General features: G+C 48.5%; 1 pseudogene; it reads left to right on the plus strand.

Annotated features, from left to right (window-relative positions):
- Positions 1–25,451, plus strand: LOC127225099 (delta(24)-sterol reductase-like; annotated as a pseudogene).
- Positions 25,452–26,171: the final 720 nt, after the last annotated feature.

Below are 26,171 nucleotides of genomic sequence, written 5' to 3' on the forward strand. Positions count from 1 at the left end.
ATGGAGCCCGCCGTGTCGCTGGCCGTGTGCGCACTCCTGCTTCTACTCTGGGTGCGAGTGAAGGGACTGGAGTTCGTGCTCATCCACCAGCGCTGGGTATTCGTGTGCCTCTTCCTGCTGCCGCTCTCGCTCATCTTCGACATCTACTACACGTGCGTGCCTGGGTGGTGTTCAAGCTGAGCAGCGGGCCGCGCCACCGCACGAGCAGCGCGTGCGGGACATCCAGAAGCAGGTGAGCGGTGCGGAGCGCGGCTATGCGCCGGCTAGCGGTCCGCTGGGCGGCGGAGTGGTGTGCCGGGCCTGAAGAGAGGGTGTGGGGAGGAGGATCGTGAAGGACCCGCGTGTGATGGGGGAAGGGACTGCCCAGGGGATCAAATGGAATCAGCAAAGCACTGGGACAAACAGCAGACCCTTGTCGGGAGGCTTATGGAGTGTCCGCTAGGTGTAGGGCATACGCAGTACCTGGAAAACGAGGGACTCCAAACCTTCGAGTGATCGGACGCAGACAGGTAACTCATCAGGCCCTCCATTCCAGGAGCAGGAATGGCCTCAGGGCGGGGTGCTGGGAGATGATTCGGTGGAGAGATTAGTTGAGCAAAAGGTAGGGAAGCTGAGACCCTGGTACTGAGAGGGAAGGTTAGAAAGTCAGTTGGGAGAAGGACGTACTTAGGCAGGGAAAGAGGGTGAAAGTTTGTTTTACGGACCGAGGTGCTTTGGACGCCTTTAGAATAAAAGGATAAAAAGAGAGAAGGTGGATCCAGCCCCCAACCACATGAGTAGCCTCAGACTCTGCTCAGTGCAGGCACTCTGTACCCAGAGGTAGTTGTCCTTCTCCAGTAAGTAGATGATGAGTTCGGACAGAGACTAGCGACACCTAGACTGAGACTTCTTTACAGTGAAGCCTTCTTCCCCCCCCATCCATCCAGGACTGGCATGGGCTCCCTCTGCCCTCCTTATAATTCTCTAACTGGCATCAGCTTCAGAGAGCATCTGCCCGCTGCTGCCGCCCTCATGGTAGCCACCCTCATATTCTACTTACTGTTGCTGTTGCTGCAGGCTGACCTGAAGGTGCAGGCAGACTGACCTCCAGACCTGAAGAAGTTTGAGAAGAGTGTGCAGAGGGTGCTGTGGTCAGAAACGCTTTGCACTGCCACCCTGGGCTTTGGAGCTCACAGTGAAGCCCCACAGTTCTGCTGACCTCCCCCATACCTGCTCTTCCCACTTCCTAGATCTTTCTGTGGGTTCAGATTCCGCATTCACCTGCCTGAATGCCCTGGTCAGGTTGTGAGCTCCTGAAGACAATAGCCCTGTTATCTGACAGCTCCCCTTGGGGGCCAGAGTATATTAGTGAGTGCTTGTTAACATAAACTAAATGGAAGGATATGCCGTGAACAGGGAAACAGTGGACAACAGGCCATTCCTTGTGCCTTTCATGTCTGGGATTTACAGTCCACGGTCACCTGATTGATGTCTGGGACCCATTTCACTAAAATTAGGTTCAAGTTGTGAGTCTTGCAGGAGAACATGACTGGTAAATAGGGCAGAGGCTCAACATTGGCTTGGGATAAAAAGCCTGAATTTCGACTCCATAACCCCATCCTTTCCATCCCCATCCCATGGTTCTGGCTTGGTTCCCCTCATGGCCTGGCTTCTTACCATCGCTGCCTAAGTTCTTACCTACTTACTAGACCCTTCCTGTCTCTCTTGAGGCAATTGACAAAGGATGTTTATGGGGGCTTTGCTTCTTTACCCCAAATCCAATCGATGTTCCAGAAGCTTGATAGTGTCTACCTGTGTGACCTACTGTCCTGCAGCACCCTACTCCAGTCATTGCATTCCCCTTTCCACAGAGTCCCAGGCAGAGCGGGTGGTCATGGAATCCACCTTTTGTCTTTTCTCTCCGTCCCTCATAGTGGTGCCCTTCTGCCAGACTGCAAGCTTCCCCCTTCCCATCCTGAGCCCTCTGTCCAACACCTCCAGGGCAGCTTCCCCCAGAAGTCTGACCCTTGACAGGACTCGTGGGCAAAACTTTGAAGCTGCCTTGAGTAAAAGAAGAGGCGCATGGCGCTGTACTCCCGAAAAGATCCAGCAGGTACAGCTGGCTGAGATGTGCACTAAATCCAGGACCCTCTCTCCCGTTTATCTCCATCTCCCCTCTTGGCTCTTTTTTTCCCCTGAGTTGACTTCCTCCTCATGGGATGCTATTTTCCTGTGGACGTCCACGGTTTCTGGTTTAGATTCAGTCACTGTTGGCCCTACCTCAGTAAAGAGAGCATGCCCTTCCCTGGAACAGACTCAAGTGGTTTGACTCTAGGGATCACAGTCCTGTTCTAAAACTGTCCAGTGGCCCGCGCCATGGAATCAGCCTCACCTGGGTGGAGGAAGAGGAATTCTAGAAGCAGATGAAGAGGAAATGGACGGTCCTTGGATGCCTTAACCCACAGCCATGCAGTGTGCCTGCCTTGTCTGCCTGCTGGGACAAGATACTCTTTATTTCCTCCCCAGCGTGCCCCTCTGACCTTGCCTTCTCTGGCATGGAGGTTTTACCAAAGTCTTACTGCCCATTGGCTGGCTGCTCCTGGCCAGAGTGGTACATGAGTTACGTGTGGATGCTGGCAACAGGGTCTGGCACAGAATATGCTGCCTAAGTACCTCTACGGACTAAGCCCATCTGTCTTCCCTGCTCTGTGGCTGTCAGTCCTGGCTATGAATCTGCCAATCATGGGTTGTATGATCTCTTAGACCAGTTATTTATCCCTCCCTTGTGCAGTAGCACACATTTGTCTCTTCTGTTGGTCCTGTGAGCCATGGGACTCACAGAGTAAGGCTCTTCTCCAGGGGGTTCACCACCCTCACCAAAAGTGCCCGAGTAAAGGCATCTTCTCCCCCAGCTCCCTCTGAAGGAGGGCCTGTGAGCTGCTCTGGGGTCCCAGATGGAGTCGGCTGAGTCTCAGCTCCTGGTTGCAGTACGAGAATGGAAGGAACAGGGCAGCAAGACCTTCATGTGCACGGGGCGTCCTGGCTGGCCTCACCGTCTCACTGCGGGTTGGGAAATACAAGAAGACACACAAGAACATCATGATCAATCTGATGGACATTCTGGAAGTGGACACCAAGAAGCAGGTGAGAGGGGCTGGGGTTGGAATTCAGTGGTAGAGCATTCACAGAGCCCTGGGTTCAATTCCCAGTACTGCCTCTCTCCCCCAAAGGGGGGGGGGGAAACAACCAAGTGAGCGTGCTGTATCCTGGCTCTGGGAGCAGGTGGACACCCTTAAAGTGTGAGCGACTCTACGGGGAAATGAGTTCCATCAAGGAGGTTGTCCAAGAGTGGACAGGACCAAGGTCGTCAAGGTAAAAGTCTCTCTTCATGAGACAGAGTTCTTTCGTCACATACTTATTCTCAAATAAACACATGGAGGCTTATATTAATTATAAATGCCCCGCTAATAGCTCAGGTTGTTACTAGCCAGCTCCTACCTGCCACTGTTGTCCTCCAAAGCATCACAGCCACTGGGAGGAAAGACTGGCCATAGACAATCCCATGCAAGTCCTTGAGAACTCAAAGGAATCTTTTGATCGTTTTAGTTCTATAAAAATTAGGGATGGAGAAATCATAGGCAAACGTGAATGACAAAAGAGAACCTTCTTTCCTCCTTCCTCATAAGAAAGTATGCTGGTGGAAAAAGGGTGTGTGTGTGGGAGAGGCAGTCCGAAAGGAAACTTTGCCCAGAAATATGTACTCTTTGGCCCATCTACTAATTCTCCTTTTTAATGCTTCTGGGCACTTTAGTGAAGACAACATGTCATCATTCTCCTTCTCAAAATATACCTTAAGGAAAGGGAATTAAGCTTAGGTGTATGTAATCAAAAATCCCCAATACACAGATTTTGATTATATTTTCATTTCTAATAGAACAATGCAATATCCAGCAACAAGAGAGCCATTGGATATAATGTGTCCACTTGATGGCATTCCATCACTGTGAGACCCTGGCCAGAGTACATGTACTCCCTATGCCTCTCTAAGACAGCTTTATTGATGTGTACCTGGCATACAATAAACTGTAGCTATTTAAGCTGTGCAATTGGGTAATAAATTTTGACAGCATTGCACCAGAGACACCATTATTAAAACACAGAGCTTACCCGACAGCCTTAAAAAGTTTGCTCATAGCTCTTACTAATTCTTTCCCTTAAACCACCTCCCTACCTGTTCCACCCACAGCCTTGGGTTAACAGTGTTCCGCTTCTGTTGTTATAAATGAATGCCAGACTTTGGAGATTAGTGAAAGGACTCATTTAGTGCATACTTTTTTTGGTCTGGGTTCCCTAGTGATTATTTTTTAAAATGCATTCATATTGAAGCATGTGTGCCTGGCATGGACTGTCTGTCTGCTAAATGATATCCTTTGCACTGGATAGATCCATTTGTTTAGCCCTTTAGCTGTGGGCGGACATCCAGAGCTCTTCCCACTTGGCCAGGAACATTTCTATGCGGGTTTTCTATAACCTGCAAGGTCTTTCTTTGGAACTGGAGAGCTTACACAGTTTTTGCAAAGGACCAGAGTACAGTCCCCATCACCCACCTACAACTCCAGCTCCAGGGGAACCACTGAGACTTCTAAGCTCTACAGACACACATGTGCACATAATTATTTTTTAAAAAAAAAATCAAAGGAAATTCAAAATGGGGCCCAAGAGGTAGCTCATCGGTTAAGCTTGTGTGCTGTTCCTGTGAAGGACCCAAGTTTGGTTCCTGGCATCCACATCAGAGGGTTCACAACCACCTGTAGCTCCAGGACTAGGGACCCAAAGCATCTGGCCTACAAGAGCTATCTGCACACATGTACCCAGATACATACCATACACATAGTTTAAATAATACAAAGAAATCTAAAAAAAAAAATAAATCTTTTGTGATGTTTTTGGTACGATTTTCACTAATTCTTGGATTTAGAACTCTGTTAGTTTTTTTTTTCACTGAATGTAGAAATTTTGGGGGCATTATTATTTTTTTTCCCCTGCCTTCTCCATTTTCTCCTTTGGAGACTGCTACCATGGGTGTGTTAGGCCTCTTCAGATTGTTTAAGTTATTTCTCCTGTTTTACTGTAGATGGTTTCCATTGCCCCATATGTCAGTCCACTGATTTTTCTTCTGTAATTCCTAGTTTGCTGTTAGCCCAGTCCACTGTATCTTTCATTCCAGACACCAGGTCTTGCTAATATTTTTTTGTAGTTTATTTATGTATGTATGTGTGAGGACCGTGTGTGTGCACGCGCGCACACTGCTGGCGGCATGCACATGCTGAGGCATGCATGTGGAGATCAGAGAATAATTTTGAAAGTCAATTATTTTCCTGAATTTCTGGAGATTAAACTCAGGTCTTCAGGCTTGCAAGTTTTCTTTTTATCCACAGAGCCATCTTACTGGCCCTCAAATGTCACTATTCGAATATAGAGAATTAAGGTGGTGCCCCTGATTGCTCTTCTGTTGTCTGTCGGTTCTAGATCTGTTTGGCTTGCTTGATTTTTCTCTTCATTATGGGCCGTAGTTTCCTGCCTCTGTGCATGCCTGTAACTGCTGACTGGACAGTTGTGACATTCGGACCTTTTCCTGGTGGGTGTTGCATATTGGCATTCTTACATATCTTGAGATTGTGTTTCCAAGAGGCAGCTAAATTCCTTGGGAACAATTTGATCCTGTTGGGTCTTGATTCTCTTAGGTGGGACCTGAGCACCATTTAATCTGGATTAATTGTTATCCTGATACTGAGTCAAGACATTCTAAGGACTCTGTCTAAGGCTCCATGAGTCAAGTTTTCAGGCTGGCCTTATGAGAATAAATGTTATGCCTTTGCCCTAGGTGACCTTCTGGTGCCTTGACCTGTAATCTTTCTGATGATTCTGTTCCCTGGCCTTAGCCCTCAGGAGATAGCTGTACACGTGTATATATACCTGTTTGAATGTGCCGTGATGCCCCTTGCAATTCTTCCAAGTATCTCCTCCTCTGGGCAGCACTGTTCTGATGCTCTTGCTGCAAACTCCTTTTCTGATTGGTCCCTCTGGAACTCTGGTTTAGCAAATCCTAATGATACAGGCCCTGGCCGTGGTCTCTCTCTCCTCCCTGCTCATTCTGGACAGATGAGGGGTAATCTCAAAGCTTGCTTTGTTTGTTCCCCGTTTCTCCAGGAATTGTTACCTGATTAATCAGGAAGTGCAGAGCAAACAACTTACAAAACTAAGAAACAACAGAAGCAGCTGGCTGCCTAGGCAGTCACCCAAGGGGCCTCTGCAACTTTGGGGCATCCATCTTTGCCCTACAGGCCTGGGATATCTGACAGACCTTTCTGTGAAGCAGGAATTTTGAAAGACTGTCCTACCTTGTCTTAGCAAAATTCAGCAGTCGCCTTCTTTTGTGTCCTACTCCATCCAAATTGGATAGCATACTGTCAGCAAAGCAGCGGCAGTTTCTTGCCCAGGTAGCTAGCTTTGCCACAACAAAAGCAAACCCTTGTGGAGGTTCTCCAGTGCCCAACATCCTTTTTGAAGTGAATTGGTGCTGCCAGGAGCAGATGAGTCTAACAATCATGAAAAGCCTTAGGGTTGATTAAAACATCTTAAATGCCATATTCTGTAGGTCTCTGAAGTGTTTGGAAGACCATCTATCTCCCTAAAATATTTGTTTAACCTTGAAAACATATCTAACATGACTACAAGTTTAATTATTATAGATGACTAACTACTAATCTGAAGTTTAAATTATACATGACATTTTTAAATGAGCTGCACAGGTATAATACCTTAAACAAGAGTAGAAACATATATACAATATAACAAAAAAAACCTTAAATTTGTATCAATATATAAACGTATCTTAAACAAGAGTAGAAGCATTAGAATATGTTCTAACAAAATAACCTTTAATTTGTATCAATATATAAAGAAATACATAGTCAAAGTAAAAATTTTTAAATCTTAATAGTTGCCTTTTAGTTTAGATTCAATAATTTACCATTTTATCCTATCCTTCCTATATCCCCACCCCTTTTTTTCCCAGAAAAGATCCTTGAATCCAACCTCCCTTGCTTAGTTTCCCTCCCTCCTGTAACCAGTAACAATTTGTAACCAACCCCCCTAAACGATGACAGACACTCACAACCTACTGAACAACCAAAAACCATCACCCCCCCTCTTGGGTGTGTGGGCATCGTATTAGTAAAATTACTTCCTGTTGCCTGGGGAAGACAGCATCTTAGGGGATCCTGAGATAATAATGGTCAAGTCCTAGGAGAGCGCTAGCTGTATTATTTTTTGTTTAGTTTCTGTGTGATGAGAAAGTATAGGCAGAGTTTTATCTAAAGTCTTGGCTAAACAGTCTGTGAGGATGGACCCTCTCTGTTAACTGACTTGAAATTGTTGTACAGTTTGTAGTTCCAAAGCTGATCTTTGGGAGTGTTTGTCAGGTTAGTGGTATTGCTGAAATCCAGGTGGAATTGTCACTGTAGGGCCTCATCATCCTTTAGAGACTTAAAAGATCACTGTTCCAGAATGATTAGGGTTCACTGCAGAAAACGTAAACATTTTCAAATGTCATGTGCAGCAGATCTAGAGATGTTAGAGGACCATAATCTAATAAGTATATCTGGGGTTCGTAACTTAATTCCTAGTTACCTGATTCAGACGCAGCCGAAATCATGTACAGGAAACTAGGTGAAGCTATTTTTCTGGAATTAGTACTCTATATGACCATTAGTATTATGACAGGGAAGTTCAGTAATATGGTAATTACTACATAGTAATCTTATAAATTCAGAGATAATAGAATAGTCCTTTGTTTTTCTTCCTGTCCCATGTCAGGTGACTCTTCTGACATGAGACAGAGATTTGGATTTTCCTTTAACAGTCATGCTTGGGTTTAGAGATGGAGAGATCCATGCTCCGACTCTAGAGCCCACTTTGATTTTTAACTGAATTGGGACCACAAACAGACCATTTGCCTGTAGAGAACAGTGGAAACAAATATTTGGAAATGTTTACGAAATTTTATCCTGCTACAAATCTGTGCTGTACCATTAGGACATTTTATTTTCTCTGGATGAATCTCCTTCTTTTGTCCAGCGGTCTTCAGATTCTTAGTTGGATGCTTTTATCCTCTCCTGGAAAGACAAAAACAAACCCTGCACCAACCCCTACCTTTGGCAAGTTCCTTTTTTTTTTTTTTTTTTTTTTTTTTTTTTGTCAGGTTGTATCTTTGTTAAGACAAAGTCGTTTTTGGCTACTGAAAAAGTATTATCTCTTAATAATAATTAAAAAATATTTTTTCCAAATCTGATCAATGGAAAGGCATTGTTAGTGTAATTAATTTAGTTTGGATTGAATGACCAAGCTGTTTGAGGAGCTATTTACCTCTCCTATCAAGAGAGGTCTCTCCTGTTCGAATCTAACCTTTATCAATCTTGATGGTATTCATAGTGTTTCTTCTTCTGTGGCACAAAAGCAATACATTTTCACATAGTATACAAATATCCCACAGCAAGTTGCATGTCTTCTGTAACTGCTCTCTACCATATATCCAGGCAGGGCTGCTCACTTGAACCCAGAGCTTGTCCATTTGGCAGGTCTGACTAGCCAACTTACTCTAAGGAGCCCCCGTCTCTAGCTCTCATGCCCTGGGCAGGTTGTCACATCCACATGGTGCTCGAGTCTAAACTTCTGTCCTAGCACTTGTGGTTTCCACTGAGTGGTCTCCCAATCTCTATGCTAATTTCTTTTTCACATATATGGATGTTTTGCCTACATATGTGTTTTTGTATTACTTGCATGCTTGGTGCCTGACGAGAGAAATCACCTTTTGAACTGGGAGTCACAGATTGTCGTGAGCTGCTATGCAGGTGCCAGTAACCAAACCCAGGTCCTTTGGAAGAGTACCAGTTCTCCCAACTGCTGGACCATCTATCCAGCCCCCGCTAGTATTAAATTTTAGTAGTCAAACAGGTGTATATGTGTGGGTTTGTACTTGTGTATACGTATTAAACTTACAAAAGAGCGGCATAGACGCATGGACAAGCGAGGCAGATCTGCCTCCTCCTTGTCATTGATTGCTGAGTGAAGAGCTAGTGTGGATGACTCGGGTTTTCTTCCTCATTTTTGCTATAGTTCCCAAATTAATATTTCTCCTATAAGCTAGAAAAAATAACTAAGCATTTGCTGTGTTTGATTCTGTTTGTTTGGGGTTTGTTTTTGTTTGGTTTTTGACAAGATCTTGCTAACTGGCCTCAAACTTGTGGCAGTTCTCCTGCCTCAGCTTCCCAAGTGCTGGGATTACAAGTGTGTGCAGCCATACCCAACACTTAGGAGATCTTCAAGAGGATGGCACTCAGTACTAGCTGACTCAGAACCAGAGGTCATAGTCACCAAAATTAAGTTCAGTCTAGTATTCTAGAGAGAGCCATAACGGCTGTACCTCTCTGAGGGCGTGGTAAGGCTGAGATGTCACCCTGTGTGCAGGCATTATCGTTGAGTTTGCCTTGTTTCCCTCAGTCCTAGCCTCTCCCTTTGTCCCATCCACAGATTGTTCGAGTGGAACCCTTGGTGTCTATGGGTCAGGTGGCGGCTTTGCTGAACTCCATTGGCTGGACCCTGCCTGTGTTGCCCGAGCTCGATGACCTCACAGTGGGTGAGTACTCCTTGTTCACGGCAGGAGGGCTGGGTGGTTCCAGTATCACAGGGGAGGAACGTCGACCTCCTCCGTGCAGCACATCTACTCTGTGATGGCTACTTTTCTGTTTGGGCTAGAAATGGCCTTGCTCCATTTCTGAGCAGTTCAGATATTCCAATCCCATCTGCTTCCTCATGACTGTCCATTGCTCGGTCTCTGCCGGTGTCACACAGAATAGGTTTGGTTCTTCTCCTGTAGGGTCTGTGACCACCAAAGTGCTTGTTCAGGGACAGCACCTTCCCAAAGGTCACACACCCTGCCACCCAGTAACCTCCTTTCATGAAAGCCTCCTCCTATAGTGGATGCACACACAGACCATCCTCAAGGGCACCTTCTCACGCCTACTCTCCAAATTGGTTGATGGGGAACATCCTCATTTAGCAGCTCCATGTCTGCCAGCCCCACCCTGCACACCACAGATTTCCCCTGCTGACATGCATGTCCCTGCAGGGGGCCTGATCATGGGCATAGGCATCGAGTCGGCGTCGCACAAGTACGGCCTGTTCCAACACATCTGCACCGCATACGAGCTGATCCTGGCAGATGGCAGCTTTGTGCGCTGCACTCCGGTAAGTTCAGAGATGGGAAGACTGGTGTCAGGGAGGTGGCTGTCCTTGGGCGCTTCATTTTAAATACATCTGTTGGGATGTACAGCCCCTTACATGCATTTAGGCACTGTAAGGGTGCTTCATGCATGTTATTTCCTCCAACAAACTGTGAGGTGAATGAATACTCTAGTTACCATGAGTCAGATGGGAAACTCAAGTACAGAGAGGCTAATGACCTGCCCCAAGGTCACACAGAAAGTAAATCTTGCACAGCTAGAAATTAAACCTGGGTCACTGGATTCAAGGTGGGTACATCAGAGCCACCACAGCTTTGGCCTCACAGAAGAGAGCCCAAGGTCTAGGATAAATACACTGTACTCAGCCAAGAAGTGTGTCACATTGGTCCAGTACATCTTCCTATGCACTCACCTGAGGAGAGACAGGAGATGAAGGCTTCTCTGAGGCTGCGTTCGTCCTTTGACAGCCGTATGAGCCGGAGGGGGAAGGTGCTGTGTCGGCTCCTGGTGTGGAGTCAGGGTGCAGTTTGGGACCTGGACACCCCCGGGAAGGGATTGGTTGACAGAGTTCTGCTGTAGCAGAGGCTCCCACTGTGTGCCACAGAACTTATTTGTCTGGTCCCCCTGTCCCCATGCTCCCTGTCCTGCCTACCACCTAGGCAATGCAGGTTAGTAGAGCTGGTACACCACTGGCCTATTGGTAAACCAGCCCAAGGCTGGATTGTTTTTGGAAAAATGCTCTTAGAGATGTAAAGACTCTAATTTACCATGGCCAGTGGACAAGGCAGTGTCTGTGTGGGACAGAGAGATCAGGTGTTCAGGGCTGAGCAGGGCTATAGGAGAGCCACTGCTTCTGAGTTGGGAGACCCTGCCTGAGCTCTGCTGCTACAGCTGACTTCCCTGTGAACCTTGACTGAGGGCAGGCCACATGCTCCTTAACCCTCAGAAGCCAGCAGTGCCCCGCCAGGCTCTGGAAATAAGGCGAAGTGAACCAAGAGAGAGGCATTGTTGCTTTTAGTGCCAGCTGTGGGTGGCAGGGACATTTCTACATTTTTCATGCCTCTTGACTGCCCTGACTGCAGTAGGGATCTAGCTCATTTAGCTTACACTGGTGCCTCTGCTTGCCCCTTAGTTCTTCCTCCCTCTGAGCTTTGGTCATGACCTTCCCCAGGTAGCATGTGGTTCAGGGGTTAGGCCTCAGTAAAAGGTGTCAGATTCTGTTTAGCTGAGCATCCCTGATACAGGCATCAGTAGGAGGTTAAATATGAAATAGAAACTGCAGAGGGAAAATTGAGTACTGATTATAATGTACATTACAATGTGCATTGCTCAGGATAGCAACTGCAAGATCCGGCACAGGCTCTATGTCCTTGGCCATGTCTAGAGGTCACGCTCTCATCACGTGCCAATTCTGTCTCACAGTCTGAAAACTCAGACCTTTTCTATGCTGTGCCCTGGTCCTGTGGGACCCTGGGTTTCCTGGTGGCTGCTGAGATCCGTATTATCCCTGCCAAGAAGTACGTCGGCTGCGGTTTGAGCCAGTTCGGGGCTTGGAGGCCATCTGTGAAAAATTCACCCATGAGTCCCAGCGGTTGGAGAACCACTTCGTGGAAGGGTTGCTGTACTCCCTTGATGAAGCTGTCATCATGACAGGGGTCATGACGGATGACGTAGAGCCCAGTAAGGTAGGCCAGGGACAAAGGTGGGCTGGGGCTGGACCTGTTCTACACTGCTTCCTATGGCAGCCCTTCAGGGTGCAGGGAACAGGCTCCTTCAGAGCTGTGTTAGGGACCACAGGAGTCCCGTAGTCCTCCACTCAGCCACCTGCCTCTCATGTGCTTCCCTTGTGTAGATAAAACCTAATGTCTAATGACAGCCTGTGTCATAGATGCTCCAAGGGCTAATTTGAATTAGGATGGCAGAAGCAAGATTGAGCAATTACCTTGAAACTCCCTCCAAACCAAATGGGCACACCCTCAGCTTTCACCGTACAATGTTTAATGTTTTATTCATGTATTTTTAATTATATGTGACAAATGTGTGATGTTTTTAATCTTTATTTATTTTTCAGTCAGGGTTACATACTAGCTCAGGCTATCCTGGAACTCACTGAGTAGCCCAGACTAACCTCCAACTAATAGCTATCTTCTTGCCTCAATCTCTTGAGTATAAGTTCTAGAATTACAGGTGTGACCCAACTATGTAATATATATGACGTTTTGCTCTGGTTTGTTGTTGTTGTTTTGTCTGTTCTGTCCATATTCAGACAGGGTCTTACTATTATTATGTAGCCCTGGCTGGTCTGGAACTTACTGGGTATACTAGACTGGCCTCAAACTCTGAGAACCTCCTGCCTCTGCCTCCCAAGTGCAAGACAAAGGGGTGTGCCACCATGCCTGGCCACCAGTAACTTTTTTCTAGATAAGGTTTCTCCTCGTAGCTTTGGGGCCTGTCCTGGAAATCCCTCTGTAGACCAGGCTGGTCTCAAACTCAGAGATCTGCCTTCCTCTACTTCCCAGGTGCTGGGATTAAAGGCATTTACCACCACTGCCTGGCATGACCAAGTAATTTTTACTAGTAGGATTTTTCCCCTCCATTCAGAAAGGATCTGTGTTCACTGTAAGAGACCTGAAAGTGGGAACAAGTAAAAGACCCCATGTACACTTGTGACCCAAAGCTAACTGTTCTCCATCTCTCCCCCCACCCCTTAATGTACATAAAACCTTTTCAAGTTTTTAAATGATAAACTAGTATGGCAATGTTGAATATATAAGAAAGTTAAGGGGCATTTCTTCACACACACACACACACACACACAAAGTTAAGGGGCATTTCTTCACACACACACACACACACACACACACACACACACACACACACACACACGGTAACCCCTTCCACAGCATTTCTCAGTATACCTTATCCTACTCCCCACCACTTGGTTGAATGTAAGTCCTTGGCCTGATTTAAGACTCCTCTTGTCCTTTAGTACCAACAATTTTATGAATGAAACAGAATCCTGAGCCCAGGTGTAAACACCCTAAATATGGGTGAGTGGAGCCACACAGCCCTCAATGGATTAGTGGTGTTCATGCCTGCATCCAGTAACAGGTGGCTGAAGGCCTTTCCCCCTACATTCCTGCCAACCGTAGTGAGAGTATCACACTTTGATTTTTGCCAATCTGATAAGGTTAAAAATAGTTAGTCTTTATTTTGTAGCTCCTCTTGTTACTTGCACAGTTGAACACATCTTTGCAAAGTTTTCTAGTTTGTCTGCCTTTATCTGTGCTCACCTCTTCAAATTTGTCTTGTCTGGTGGGTAAGCATTGTCTTGTGCTCTGCTGCCTCGGGTGATTTCATGTTTTCAGAGCAGTGCATTGAGCAAATGCCCTGTCTGTTGCTTATAAAAAAACAAAAACAAAACAAACAAAAAACACTGTCCACAGATGGAAATTTAAGTTGCTTCTAGTTTTATTTGTCCTGCTTTGTTTTGATTAGTGGGAGCAGAGAGGACTTGAAGAATGTCTTAAAGTAGAATTATTACATCAAAGTACAGGCATCTCTTAAGGCTCTTGATCTATACCTGCAAACGTAAAATGTTTTAAAATTGGGGACCTCAGAGCTGCTGTTAAGAGTACTGCCTGCTCTTCCAACAGTCCTGAGTCCAATTTCCAGCAACCATCTGTAATGAGATCTGGTGTTCTTTTCCTGGCCTCAGGGCATGCATGCAGGCAGAACACTGTATACATAATAAATCTTTAAAAAGTAATAAAATAAAATTGGAAGCCTGGAGATGGCCCAGTGGATATGGGTACTTCCCACCAACGCTAAACTTGATCCCTGGGACCCACATGGCAAAGGAAAAGAGTTAACTCCCCACAAGTTGTTTCAACACACACACACTAAAGAAATTTTGTTTTTGCTTTTGCTTACTTGGAAATGTGGTCTAGAGGGTTAGCCCAGTGGTAGGGTACTTAGCTACTGTGTATGAGGCCCTGGTCTCAGTAAACTACAATAATTGAAAAGGACTCACAAACTGTGTAAAACAATCCTCTCTGCATATTAGGAAATGAGGCCCAGTGAGGGACAGACTCCTGGGGAGGCCCAGTGAGCATAGAAGGTTTTCATTCTGGTCTCTGACTCCTGGGTCATGTGGGTCCCCGAATCCCAGCTTCTAGAGATTAGCACCATGTGTCCACAGCATTGAACCCTGGTGGGACACATGTTGGAAGAGGGCATCCAGGAGCAGCCGTGGAGTCTAAGTGCTCTGGTTCTCCCTGGCCTTGAGCCTAGTCATTGTGAGTGCCCCACCCTAATCACCTGTCAAGGGCATCTGGTCCAGAGGTGTTCTAGCTTGTCCTGGCAATTCCTTAGAGGTGTCTACAGTGTGAAGTTGAGGGGAGGGGCCAAGGGGAGAAACCACCTGCCCTATGAAAATAACTTTACCATGGATTAGATGCCATCAAAGATGGCACTAAGAAAGGATTTGTTAGGCTTTTAACACAGGTCTGGTGTTTCCTGACAAGAGAATGAAGGCCCCAGGACCCTGCCAGGAGCTCCTCCAGGCCAAGTGGGAGAAAAGCACAGAGGCCAAATTCTTGGCTTTTGTAGTAGTAAGCAAGGCCGAGACATCACTAGTTAGCTGAGCTGGGACAGGAGAGTAGTAGATGCTGTTAGATGTGCCAAGCGGCCCAGGTTAGAAGCCAGCCAAGCACTGTGATGGGTCTTCTGGTGGCTCCATCCAGGGTGAGGCTCCCTGTGAGCATGTAACCCACTTTACAGCCAGGCAAGGGCTGCTCTCTGCGGATACGTAAAGGCCGGTATGAGCTTCTACAGCCGTCTGGCCTTCCCAGCTGCCATGCGTCCCAAGTGGCAGTTAGGGTGTCTTTTATTTATTTATTTTTTGTTTCGGGGCTTCTCTAGTTCAGTGGTTCCCTAAAACCTTGGACCTAGGCACCCCAAGTTTCAACTTAATTACACAGTCGATGCCACTGCCGGGCAGGTGGCCAGGCCTCCGCTGCCTTAGATCAGATTGCTCCATCTGCTGCCGAGTTTCGGTCCCCTTCACTATCCACAGGGGAAGCCAGTGTGGGCAAGCAGGCTCTGTGCAGAACTGTCTAGCCCACTGTGGCTCCCACGTTCCTCTCCCCACAGAGTGCCTGATATGGAGAAGGCTCCACGAGAGGGTGGTACCCAGAGAAGTGGCAGGTACTGGCAACAGAGGAGAGGCTGACAACCAGTGGGAGGGCAGGGAACTGATGCTGTGGCCCTCTGCAGGGCGGACCCATGCTAGGTGTGTCCTGTGTTACGTTGACCTGCACAGCCATCCAGTCAGCAGTATCAGTATCTTGCCAAATAGAAAGTGAGGCAAACAGGCTAAAGGATCAGCTGCATGGCTTGTACATGGGAAGAACAGATTGGCACACAGTGTGTACAGTATGATATGGCCCTGATTTTCAGTTTGGTTTTTTATTTTGGGTTTTTTGGTTTTAGTTTAGTTTGTTTGTTTGTCTGTTTTGAGAGAGAGAAATAAAGCCCTGAAATTAATGTGTATGTGTGTGTGTTTATTGTTAATTCACTTATGCAGGAAACAGAGTTAGGGAGTGGCCTCTACCAATTCACACATCTAAAATATAGCTAGGCAACATCTGGCCCAGCGTCCCAGCCCTAGAACATTCTCTCTTCCCAAGAGAACCTGCCTAGAATTCACTTCAGAGGAGAGAGCACTGGGGTCTGAGCAACTAAGTCATCTTGGAGTGGAGGCAGATCTAGACCTGAAACTCTGAGAGCTATAAGACAACAGTTCAGTGTGTCATTTAGGCATTGGAGGACAGAGCCTGGAGCCAGAACATGTAGCCTGTGAGCTTCCCCTCCAGGGGAGGGAGACTCTAGGGAAAGAACCCAGAGGACTGGAACCACGGGTTCCAGTGAGAGGGATCCACACTGGCTCGGTGAGGGCAGCAGGAAGCTAACCTGTGCAGAGCCCTGAATTACCACGGACCCCATGAACATTGACTTGTGTTCTAATCAGGACACCAGCTGGGATGGGCCACTAAATTTCCTAGACTGTCAGAGCCCTGTGCACAGCACTAAGGTCACTCCAAGTGTCTGCTCTCTGCTGGAGAGTGAGTGCCTGCTGTGCCCAGGCCGCCTGGCTCTGAACTCTCTAAGGCCACAACTGACATGTCAGAGCTTGGAAAAGGCCAAGGGTATCGAACAGCAGCCGGATCACTGTTGCTCCCCAGTGGCTCCCTTGTGATCTGACACTCTCTGATCACAATGCCCTCTTGTCATTTCAGCTGAATAGCATTGGCAGCTACTACAAGCCATGGTTCTTCAAGCACGTGGAGAACTACCTGAAGACAAACCGTGAGGGCCTTGAGTACATTCCCCTGAGGCACTACTACCACCGCCACACGCGCAGCATCTTCTGGGAGCTCCAGGTGAGGCGTGGCTCTCTCGGGGCCCTGGCTCCTGGGGGGGGAGACAGCGCGCCATTCACCTTGTGGCCACAGTTAGTTCTCTGTCCCTTTGGTGAAGGAATGGTCTTGTCCTCACAGTCCAGCAGAGCAGTTACTGTGTTTTGGGTTAGGCACAGCCACCTGCAGTAAGAAGTTGGCTTTCACCGCTGACACAGAGTGAGGCCATACTTTGGGGAAGGCAGGCCCGCTTTATCTTTCAGGAGGCATTATCCTTGCTGAACAGGGATTCTAGCTCTGTGTGGGGAGAGAACAGGCCCTGGAAAAGCTGTGCAAAGCAAAGGGGGAAGGGTTGTGCAAAGGGGTAAGAGTCAAGTTTAGCCTTGAGGTGAGCATAAGTCTACCATTGTGTGTAGGGGTGAGTGGACGAGTAGATGGCACATGAGGTGGGTCCTGGACTTGAGGAGGACCAGCCACACAGGCCCTCCAGGAGAATCCCCAAGCAGAGGAATGGCCAGTGGTGAGCCAGGAGACTTAACTAGTGTCTGGTGCCTAGTTCAGGGAGCTCAGCACACACGTGATGCTGTGTGGCTTCCAACTCCATGGAGTCCCAGGTGTTGTCTTTGTACCTAAGGAAACCTCATACCCCCTGAGCAAGTAAACAGTTTTCACATTCTTTAGGGACATACTCATGCATACACACAGATGAGAAATGGAATTGCTGAATGATGGTAATTCTGTGTCTAACTGGTGGAGGTTCTGCCCTAATGTTTCCCACGGTGGTTATACTGTTTTCATTTCACCTGGCAATGTTCCAGTTTTTCCTCCTGGCTAATACTCTCTGATCTGTAAGTTATTGTTACTGTTATAGTGTCCTGGGATTGGCAGTGGTATCACAGTGGGGTTTGCTTGTAGTTCCTTACTGGTTTTTGTTTTGTTTTTAATGTTTTTGTTTGTTTGTTTTGGTTTGGTTTTGGTTTTTAGTTTTTCAAGACAGGGTTCTCTCTGTGGCTGTAGAGGCTGCCCTGGAACTAGCTCTTGTAGACCAGGCTGGTCATGAACGCGAGAGATCCGCCTGCCTCTGCCTCCCAAGTGCTGGGATTAAAGGCGTGGGCTACCAAGGAACACCCAGCTCTTCGTGATTTTTCAAGTTAGAATTCTCTCTGTGAAGCCTTGGCTGTCCTTGAGCATTTTGTCAAGTGCTTGTGAGCCATTTGTGGGGTCTTTTGTTTATTTTTAGTTCATCCATCCATTCATTCATTCATTCGTTTTGTGTGTGTGTGTGTGTGACACACATGTACTATGATCTAAGTATGGAAGCAAGAGGACAACTTCCAAGAATCAGTTCTCTCCCTCCACTTCATGGGTCCCAAGTGTCGAACTCAGATCATCCTTCATCCACTGAGCAATCTCACTCACTAGCCCCTTTGTCCATTTTTCCCTGGGCTGTTTGTGCTTGCTGTTGAGTTGTATGTGTTCTTCACACACACTCTGGATGCTAAACCATTAGCAGACACACGATTTGCAAATATTTATCCTGTCCTGCTTTTCACAATTTTGGCAGTGTCTGTTGATGTACATGTTTTCCATGTCAATGAAGTCCAACTTATCTACTTTGTTAGTTGTCATATTTAAGAATTTACGAACAAATTTGAGACCAGGAAGACCCTTGCTCTCCATCCCCCGATCCATGCCTGCCTCCAGGAGCTTCAAGGATGTTGCTCCTTCATTTAGGTTGAACACTTTGTACCTAGTGTGTGAGGCGGAGGTTAGTTGCGATCTCTTGGACCTCATTGTCCTGTTGTCCCTGCAGGCTACCTATGTCTGAAACACAGCAAGGTTGCCGAGCTAGAGCCAGGGTGCAGAACGAGGCCACACAGAAGCCAGAGGCTGGCCTGGGTCACATGGCTCCTTGTAGGTCAAGTCAGAACTTAATGCTTTTTTCTAGGTGTGAGAGGAAGCCAGTGGGCACTTTCAGTAGGAAAGTGGTGTGTCCTACTTTTTTTATTTTTAAAGAATATCTTTATTCTTTAAGCTGGAAGGAGAGTGGGTGGGGGTAGGTTGGGGGCTAAGCGATCATGGGAAAAGAGATGAAACATTACTGTTTGTCTGGGAGGCAGCAGAGGAGAAAAGCACCGTGAGTGGCGTTGACAGTTGAGCCGATCTACAGGTTTTCCAGACAGATTGGCATGAGTTCAGTTTGGAGACCCAAGAGCTAGGTGAAGGAGGCCCCCTAACTACCATGGGGAAGCGGGGGAGGGGGGGCATGGCAAGGGACACTAGAAAGTCTGCCCGGAGCATATCTGTTGAACGTGCTTCTTGAGCACACAAGTGGACCCTTGAGTTGCTACCCAGTCAACTATGTGTGTGAGGACCAGAGGGTCTCAACAAGGTTAAGACCATGTGTATAAATATAGGCATCCGTGGCAGGGAAATAGTGTTGAGTTTGGGGGTTTTGTTTGAGTTTGGTTGTTTTGTTTTTGAGATAAGGTCTCATGTAGCCCATGCAGGTCTTTATGTCTCTGAGACTAGTCTTGAACTTCCTGACTCCACCAGCCACCATCACCACCCCATACTCCCTACTCCCTACCCCGCCAAATGCAGAGCTTGTGGGCTTATTCCACCTGGCCTTTTTTTATTTAAAGCCATGATTAGTAGGAGCATGAAAATGCCCAGTCCTGGGTCCCTTACAGTCCCAGGGAGAGGAACCATCAGAAGAGAAGGCTCCTTAGCCAGAGCCTGGGGGGAACCTCCAGGAAAGTGTCCATTGCTAAGTGAGATGAAGGGATAGAAATCAGCTTTGGATAGCAGCTAAAACCCAGAAGACTGAGTTTAAAGGAATGGGATTGTGAATCGGGTGTTGGTGATGCACACCTTTAATCCCAGCACTCAAGAGGCAGAGGCAGGCTGATCTCTGGGAGTTTGAGACCAGCCTGGTCTACAAAGCTACACAGAGAAACCCTGTCTAGAAAAATCAAAACAAAAAGAGAGAGAGAGAATAGGATTGTGAAACCAATCTCAGAGGCCACTTAAAGGGACAAATGGGGGGGGGGCGCACGGGGACAGAAGCCGGAGTGAGGACAGGACTAAGAGAATCTTGTTTCTCTGTTTTTAGAAGCAAAGGTGACATCATTGTTATATGTCCTGGGGCTGATGGGGAGAGTGACAGTATATGTTTATACTGGGGTGGCTTCTTGGCTCAGCTGAGAAAGTGGCCTCGTGGTGGTAGCTTGTGTAGGAGGGAACAGTTGCATGAAGTTGGGGGCAGTTGGGACGTGGGAAGTTGAGGGAGTTCCCTTCTGGTTGTCTGTAATTTCTCGATAAAATCAAAAGTAGGAATTTCAGCCAGGGCATGGTGACAGCTTGAGAGGGGGACATGTGAATTGTCCCTTAGAGAATAGGAAGTTCATTGGCTGGGATGGGGCAGGGGCTTCAGCTTCCTGAGACTGGTGACCATGAACTCGTGGCTAGGCCAGCATATGGCTGTGGGTTTTCACACTGTGACGGTGGATGCCAGGTTGGTAGAGTGGGCCACCTCTAGGGTAGGGTGGACAGAAGGAACTGTGGAATAGATGTAGACACTGATGGTCTGGAGCTTGAGAAACATTCTTAAAGGACCAAGTAGGTGGTACTTATACTCCAGCAACTGAGTTCTGATGCAACAGAGCACCGCGGTGATGCAATCCGCAGTGAGTGAGTGTGTGTGGCATGAGTGGCTCCGGGAAAAGATGCACCGGGACTGGTTTGGCTCCGGAGATTAGGTCGTCATGGTGACAAGTGTTGTCAGCTATTCTGGAGATGACATGAGAGCAGCCGCTGAGCTCAGTGAAAGATAAGACTGCTGGAAGATAAAGGCAGGCGGAGGAGCTGGGGTACCAAAGTGTGAGTGGACCGTGTTTGTGGGTATTAAACTCACCAAATGTGAGTGCAGATGCGGGTGACAGTGGTCCCAGACTCGGTGCTGTAGAGCTGCAGTGCACAAGGCTGAATGAGAGCTCAGTGGTTCAGAACCAGGGAGGGAGTCTGTGAGGGTGAGGGCACACAGGGCCCAGGCCTCAGTAATGAGAGCCGTGAATGTGGCTTCCCCCATGCAGTGTGCCTTTCATGTCCCGGTTTGCTCCAGCCAAGGTGCCCTATCTCCTAAGGGGGTAAAGAGATTTTTAACTGCTTCACAGACTGCTCAAAATGAAGCTTGTCATGTTGCCGTGCAGCTAAGTGAACACCGTCCTAAGCCACCTCCATTTATAGGCAGGAACTGGAAGAACAGGTGTTTTAAGCCATGTTTGCTTACCTGCAGTTTATTTACTCTTGGGACTTAGAAATTTGAGGCAATACGGAAACAGGACCGGGCAGCTGCAGAAGCCCAGCTGTCCCTTACGGGAAGGCAGAGTTGGCCTTCAGAATGCTGTTCCCTTTGAGGTCAATGGACAATCTGACACACCTCTGCCCCTAGCCCAGGCTCATTGCTCTCCTCCTGGCCTGTGTGAGGCAACTCCCTTCTGCCAACAGTGGTTTCTAAGGAGGAACCTACTTCCATGAGCGGGTGGAGCACCAGGTAGGGGAGTTACAGAAGTTATGGAAGCTGAGACCTTTCTGATAAATACACACAATCTCAATGTAGGTTTTCCCACCAATAAATATACCTTCCTTCCCATTGGCTGCCTTCACTCCACTTTCCTCCCTGAAGAAAAAAAGGTCTTTGAAAGAACAACCTGGTCAACCTACATTCTGGGTGATGAGTCAGAACACCCGGGCCTAGCCTGGCTGGCTCCAAGCACTTCCCCTCCCCCCTCCCCTCCATCCCCCCATCAGGCAGCACCAGGTTCAGGGCCAGCTAGGTAACCTGTGGAGCCCAGTGCACGAAACAGATCTAGAGTGCCACTGAAAGTACTAAAATGTAGACAGCCTTTTCCTTTGTCCTGTCATAAATATTTGCATAATAAGTAAAAAAAATCCCATTCTGAGTTATTAGCATGGATTTTACCATTCATCTTTTAAATATAAGAGCACTTTCTGGGGTTCAGTGATCAGGACTAGGACTGGGACTCAGTGATTGGGGCTGGGGCCGGGCTATGTGATGGGATGCTTGCTTAGCACACCGTAAGTTCAATCCCTAGCACAGTGGGGTTGGGGGCGTGGGGAGGACCCACTGTCTTGACAATATTTTGACCTAGAAAGATGGTTCCATGGGTAAAGAATTTACTGTTCAAGAGTAAGGACCCCATATTTGAATCCCCAGAACCCACATAAAGCTAGGCATGATGGCCCACATCTATAAAACCAGAGCTGCTAATGGGAGATTGTGCAGGAGGATGTCTGGGAGTTTTCCAGACAGCTAGCTTGGCACGCAGGGCAGCACACAACCAAAGAGACAACTCGGACAAGGCGGAAGGCAAGGAGTTGTCATGTGACCTCCACAGACCTGCATTTGCATGCACACACACGTAAATGTACAAGGCTATTTTACTTTTGGTTCATGAACATTCCATTTTGACCTTCATCGCTCTGTTAAGAAAGGCCTGAGAACCTAGGGCAGGCCTGGGTGGCCATTGTCATAGCATTTGTTAGCCACTGTGTGGGGGGTGGTTAACATGGGTAAGAAAGGAGCTGCTGGGATCCTTGGTCATCCCTAGGGCTCTGCAGCCAGTTACCGGAGTAGAGGTAGCCAGTAGCTGGCCAGATGCAAGCAACAGCCGAGGTGGCAGGAGCCTGAGGCCGAAGCATCTTGAGGGAGAGTGCTGGGAAAAGTGACCTCAGCACATTGGCAGGACAGGACAGGAGTGAAGCCAGGACCGTGGACCCCAGGTCACTAAGGGGTCAGAGGATGGATTGTAAGGGGTGGCAGAGGCAGGAAAGAAGAGTGGTGTTTAAACATTGGCCCTCTGAGGCCGACAGTTTGGTTCATACAAACCAGTGGACCTGAGAAGGATGACACATAGTCTCCCCGAGAGCTGGAAACAGGTATCTCACTGTGTCTCGCTGTTCACCTGTCAGGGAAACTGCAGAGATCTGGAAGTGTGAGAGCGCATTGCTGGCAAGCTTGCAAGGAGCCATGTTCACCTCTAGTTTCAGAATACAAAATAATGCGAGTGTCTGAAGTAGGATCCCTTAAAGATACCCACAGCGTTTAATCTAGAGTTGTCTGTGTCTAGGAACTTAACAGTAAATGTGCATAGTGATGGGCAAAGACTTACGCAGAGGAGCTTCACTGATAATCTTGGAGTAATCTAAATGCCCGTCCATGTAGCCTTGCTTAAATAAATGGCTCTGCATCCGGGCAACAAAGTGAAGTGGTGTACACAGTCTGTGGGAAGGGCTGGAGAGGTCTGTTGGGGAGATATTCAGTCTCTCCAAGTACTCTTCTGTCCTAGTCAGACAGAAGCCAGAGACACATATAGATGAGCAGATGTGGCCTCGGTGGCTGACTCTATGGCCTCGCTCAGGCTGTGTGGGTCTGGTAGACTGGACATCAGATGGCTAAGCACCCTCGTAGGAAAGCTCTGACTCCAGGGGTGTGTGAATGTGATACAGAGCTTTCAGCAGTTGGCACATGTTGCTGCTTTGGGCTCCTATGCCAGGGGACCTCAGAAGCTGCCTCCGACTCTGTCCCAGTTCTGTACTATACCCACTGCTCCCAGGAGAGTGAGCATCTCAGGACAGGAACCATGTCTGGAATGGAATGCCTTGTCGCTGACAGCCCCCTTGCCATCAAAACTTCAGAGGCTGCGGTACTCTGCACACCGGTGTCTTAGGAAAGTAGCAAGGCCTAGAGCTAGGAAGACGATTGTGAACTAGGGAGTCTCTGCATGGCTAAGTGAAAGGGTGGGGGGAAGCAGCAGCACCCAGAGCATGAGAGGAAAGATGGTATCTGCCTACCAGGGTTTCCAGGGAGACCAAGAGGAGCAAGAGAATGAATGGTTGGCTGTGTGGAAGCCAACCAACTCCTTGTAGAGTTAGACTCCACCCACCTGGGGAGCGCGTCCTTACTGCATGCCCTTAGGAATACTGCTCAAGCTCTCTAGGTATCCCATCCTCACTGGACAGCCTTCATTTAGCAAATGCTTATAGGCTGCCAACCACGCTGACCTTAATCTTGAGAACAGGAATGGTAGCCATGGTATCGTGTTCCTGGCACCGGTCACAATATCTCTATTTGCCTCACGTGTCACTTTTCACAGATAAGGAAGCCGAGCCTAGAGAAGTTACATGACTATCCCAAAGCCACTATAGTTGGTAAATGTGTGAAATGAGGGTCTGACCCAGATCCACCCGGTAAAGATCCTCTTTGTGTCTCATGAGGGGCTCGCACCCTGGAGTACTTGTCCCGAGTGGATCAAGGACCTGACTGAGACTTCCTCTTTCTTCCCATCCCCCATCTCTGTCTTTTAGGATATCATCCCTTTTGGCAACAACCCCATATTCCGCTACCTCTTTGGCTGGATGGTGCCCCCTAAGATCTCCCTCCTGAAGCTGACGCAGGGCGAAACTCTCCGCAAGCTGTATGAGCAACACCATGTGGTACAGGACATGCTGGTGCCCATGAAATGCCTGCCCCAGGCCCTGCACACTTTCCAAAATGACATCCACGTAAGCAGGGTGGTCAGGCGGGCATGGGTCCATGGGACCTACATCTTCTCCCTAGAACCACGTCACCCACCCTTGTGTATCTGCCCACAGGGCCTCAGTTTCTCCGACTATAAAATGACACTCTTGGCTCGCTCAGCCAGGGCAGCAAGGAAAAGGGGCCATGGTGCCTGACAGGCTGCTCTAGAGTAGCTCCATGAGGTAGAATAGGAGTATCTCACAGGGCTGGAGGGGGAAGCCAGAGCTGAGAGCAGCTGGGAGCCTCTAGTGAGGCTGCAGACTCTTAAGTCTCCCTTTGTGGGCTGTGGGTGGGCCAATCCTGTGTCTGCTACCTGCTGGAAAAAGGCAGACCAATCCACTTCCCTGGCCCCTCAGGTCTACCCCATCTGGCTGTGCCCATTCATCCTGCCCAGCCAACCAGGACTGGTGCACCCCAAGGGAGATGAGGCTGAGCTCTACGTGGACATCGGGGCATATGGGGGAGCCGCGTGTGAAGCACTTGAGGCCAGGTCCTGCATGAGACAGCTGGAGAAGTTTGTCCGGAGTGTGCACGGGTGAGTGGCCTAGGGTTTAGGGACACAGGGGCCCTCTCACCCACCTTGTCCATCATCACACCCTTACCCCTTCCCTCCCATGCAGGTTCCAGATGTTATATGCCGATTGCTATATGAACCGCGAGGAGTTCTGGGAAATGTTTGATGGTTCCCTTTACCACAAACTGCGCAAGCAGCTCGGCTGCCAGGACGCCTTCCCTGAGGTGTATGACAAGATCTGCAAGGCGGCAAGGCACTGAGCGGGGCACCTGGGGAGCCAGATGCATGGGAATGGACTTGCTCTCCCTCGCTCAGCCTCTCTGCTTTCCCAGACTTCAGAAAGAAACCCCTCCAGAAATCCCCAAGGCAGCCTGACGGCCTCCAGGGCGCTCAGGCAAGTGGAAGCACATGGGATTTGGAGTCAGATGGTCCTAAGTCCCGGTCCCAGAATAGTCACTCATTAGCCGTGCGACACTGACTCTGGGCTAGTCACTCGGCCCCTCTGTGCCCATGTTCATCTGTGTAAGGAGGTAAAAATACCTACCTGTGGGATGTCATCTCCATAAAGGGCCGGTTGTGTGGGAGGAGCTTCCCAAGCGGAAGCCACTACCACTGCTTCCCATTCAACCTCACACCTGACCCATGCTTTGGATTCAGCCCTGAGCCTGGGGAAGATGCCCCACGTGTCATCTGGCAGGATGAAGGTTGCCTTGAAGTTGCACCTGCATTGTCTGCTTCAGCCACAAGAGCCCTTCGTGGGGGCAAAGGAGGTTCCTCCTTCCCCTGGACCTCTGCGGGGACCACATGACGGGCAGGCAAGCCCAGGATGTGCTGTGCCAAAGCTAGGTCCAGTCCAAAGTTCTCTCTGCCATCTTTGGGCCATCCTGCCCCTTCTTCCTGTGTGCTCAGGCCCGAGAGCTACCCCAGCCATCATTGAGCCCATTCAGGGCTGTTCCTGGAAAAGACATCTCAAGATGGGAAGCCTGGCCTCCCTGGGCTTTTCTTTCTTGAATCCCACCATCCGGACCTCCTCTAGAATCCCGAGTCATGGTGGGGCCACATGCTCATGACTGTGTCACATAGGGGTGGGTCCCACACTGAGAAAGGGGTATCCGCCCTGTGCTACTGTGGGGACCCTCCCTGGGGTTGGAAAGAAAGCATCCAGGGTCACTCATTTCCCCCATTTTGTTCCTCCCGCCCCCAGCTCTAGTTAATTTCAGTGCCTTACAAATCCTAAGCTCAGAGAAAGTTAGCTCCATTTCCGTTCCAGAGGGAGGGGCCTCCAAGGTCCTTCTGCCTTGTTAGTGAAGCGTGGTTGGTTGTACAGCCCCACCTTCAGAACCGCCTGGCCC

Source organism: Phodopus roborovskii, unplaced genomic scaffold, assembly GCF_943737965.1.
Source record: "Phodopus roborovskii unplaced genomic scaffold, PHOROB, whole genome shotgun sequence".
Lineage (NCBI taxonomy): Eukaryota > Metazoa > Chordata > Mammalia > Rodentia > Cricetidae > Phodopus > Phodopus roborovskii.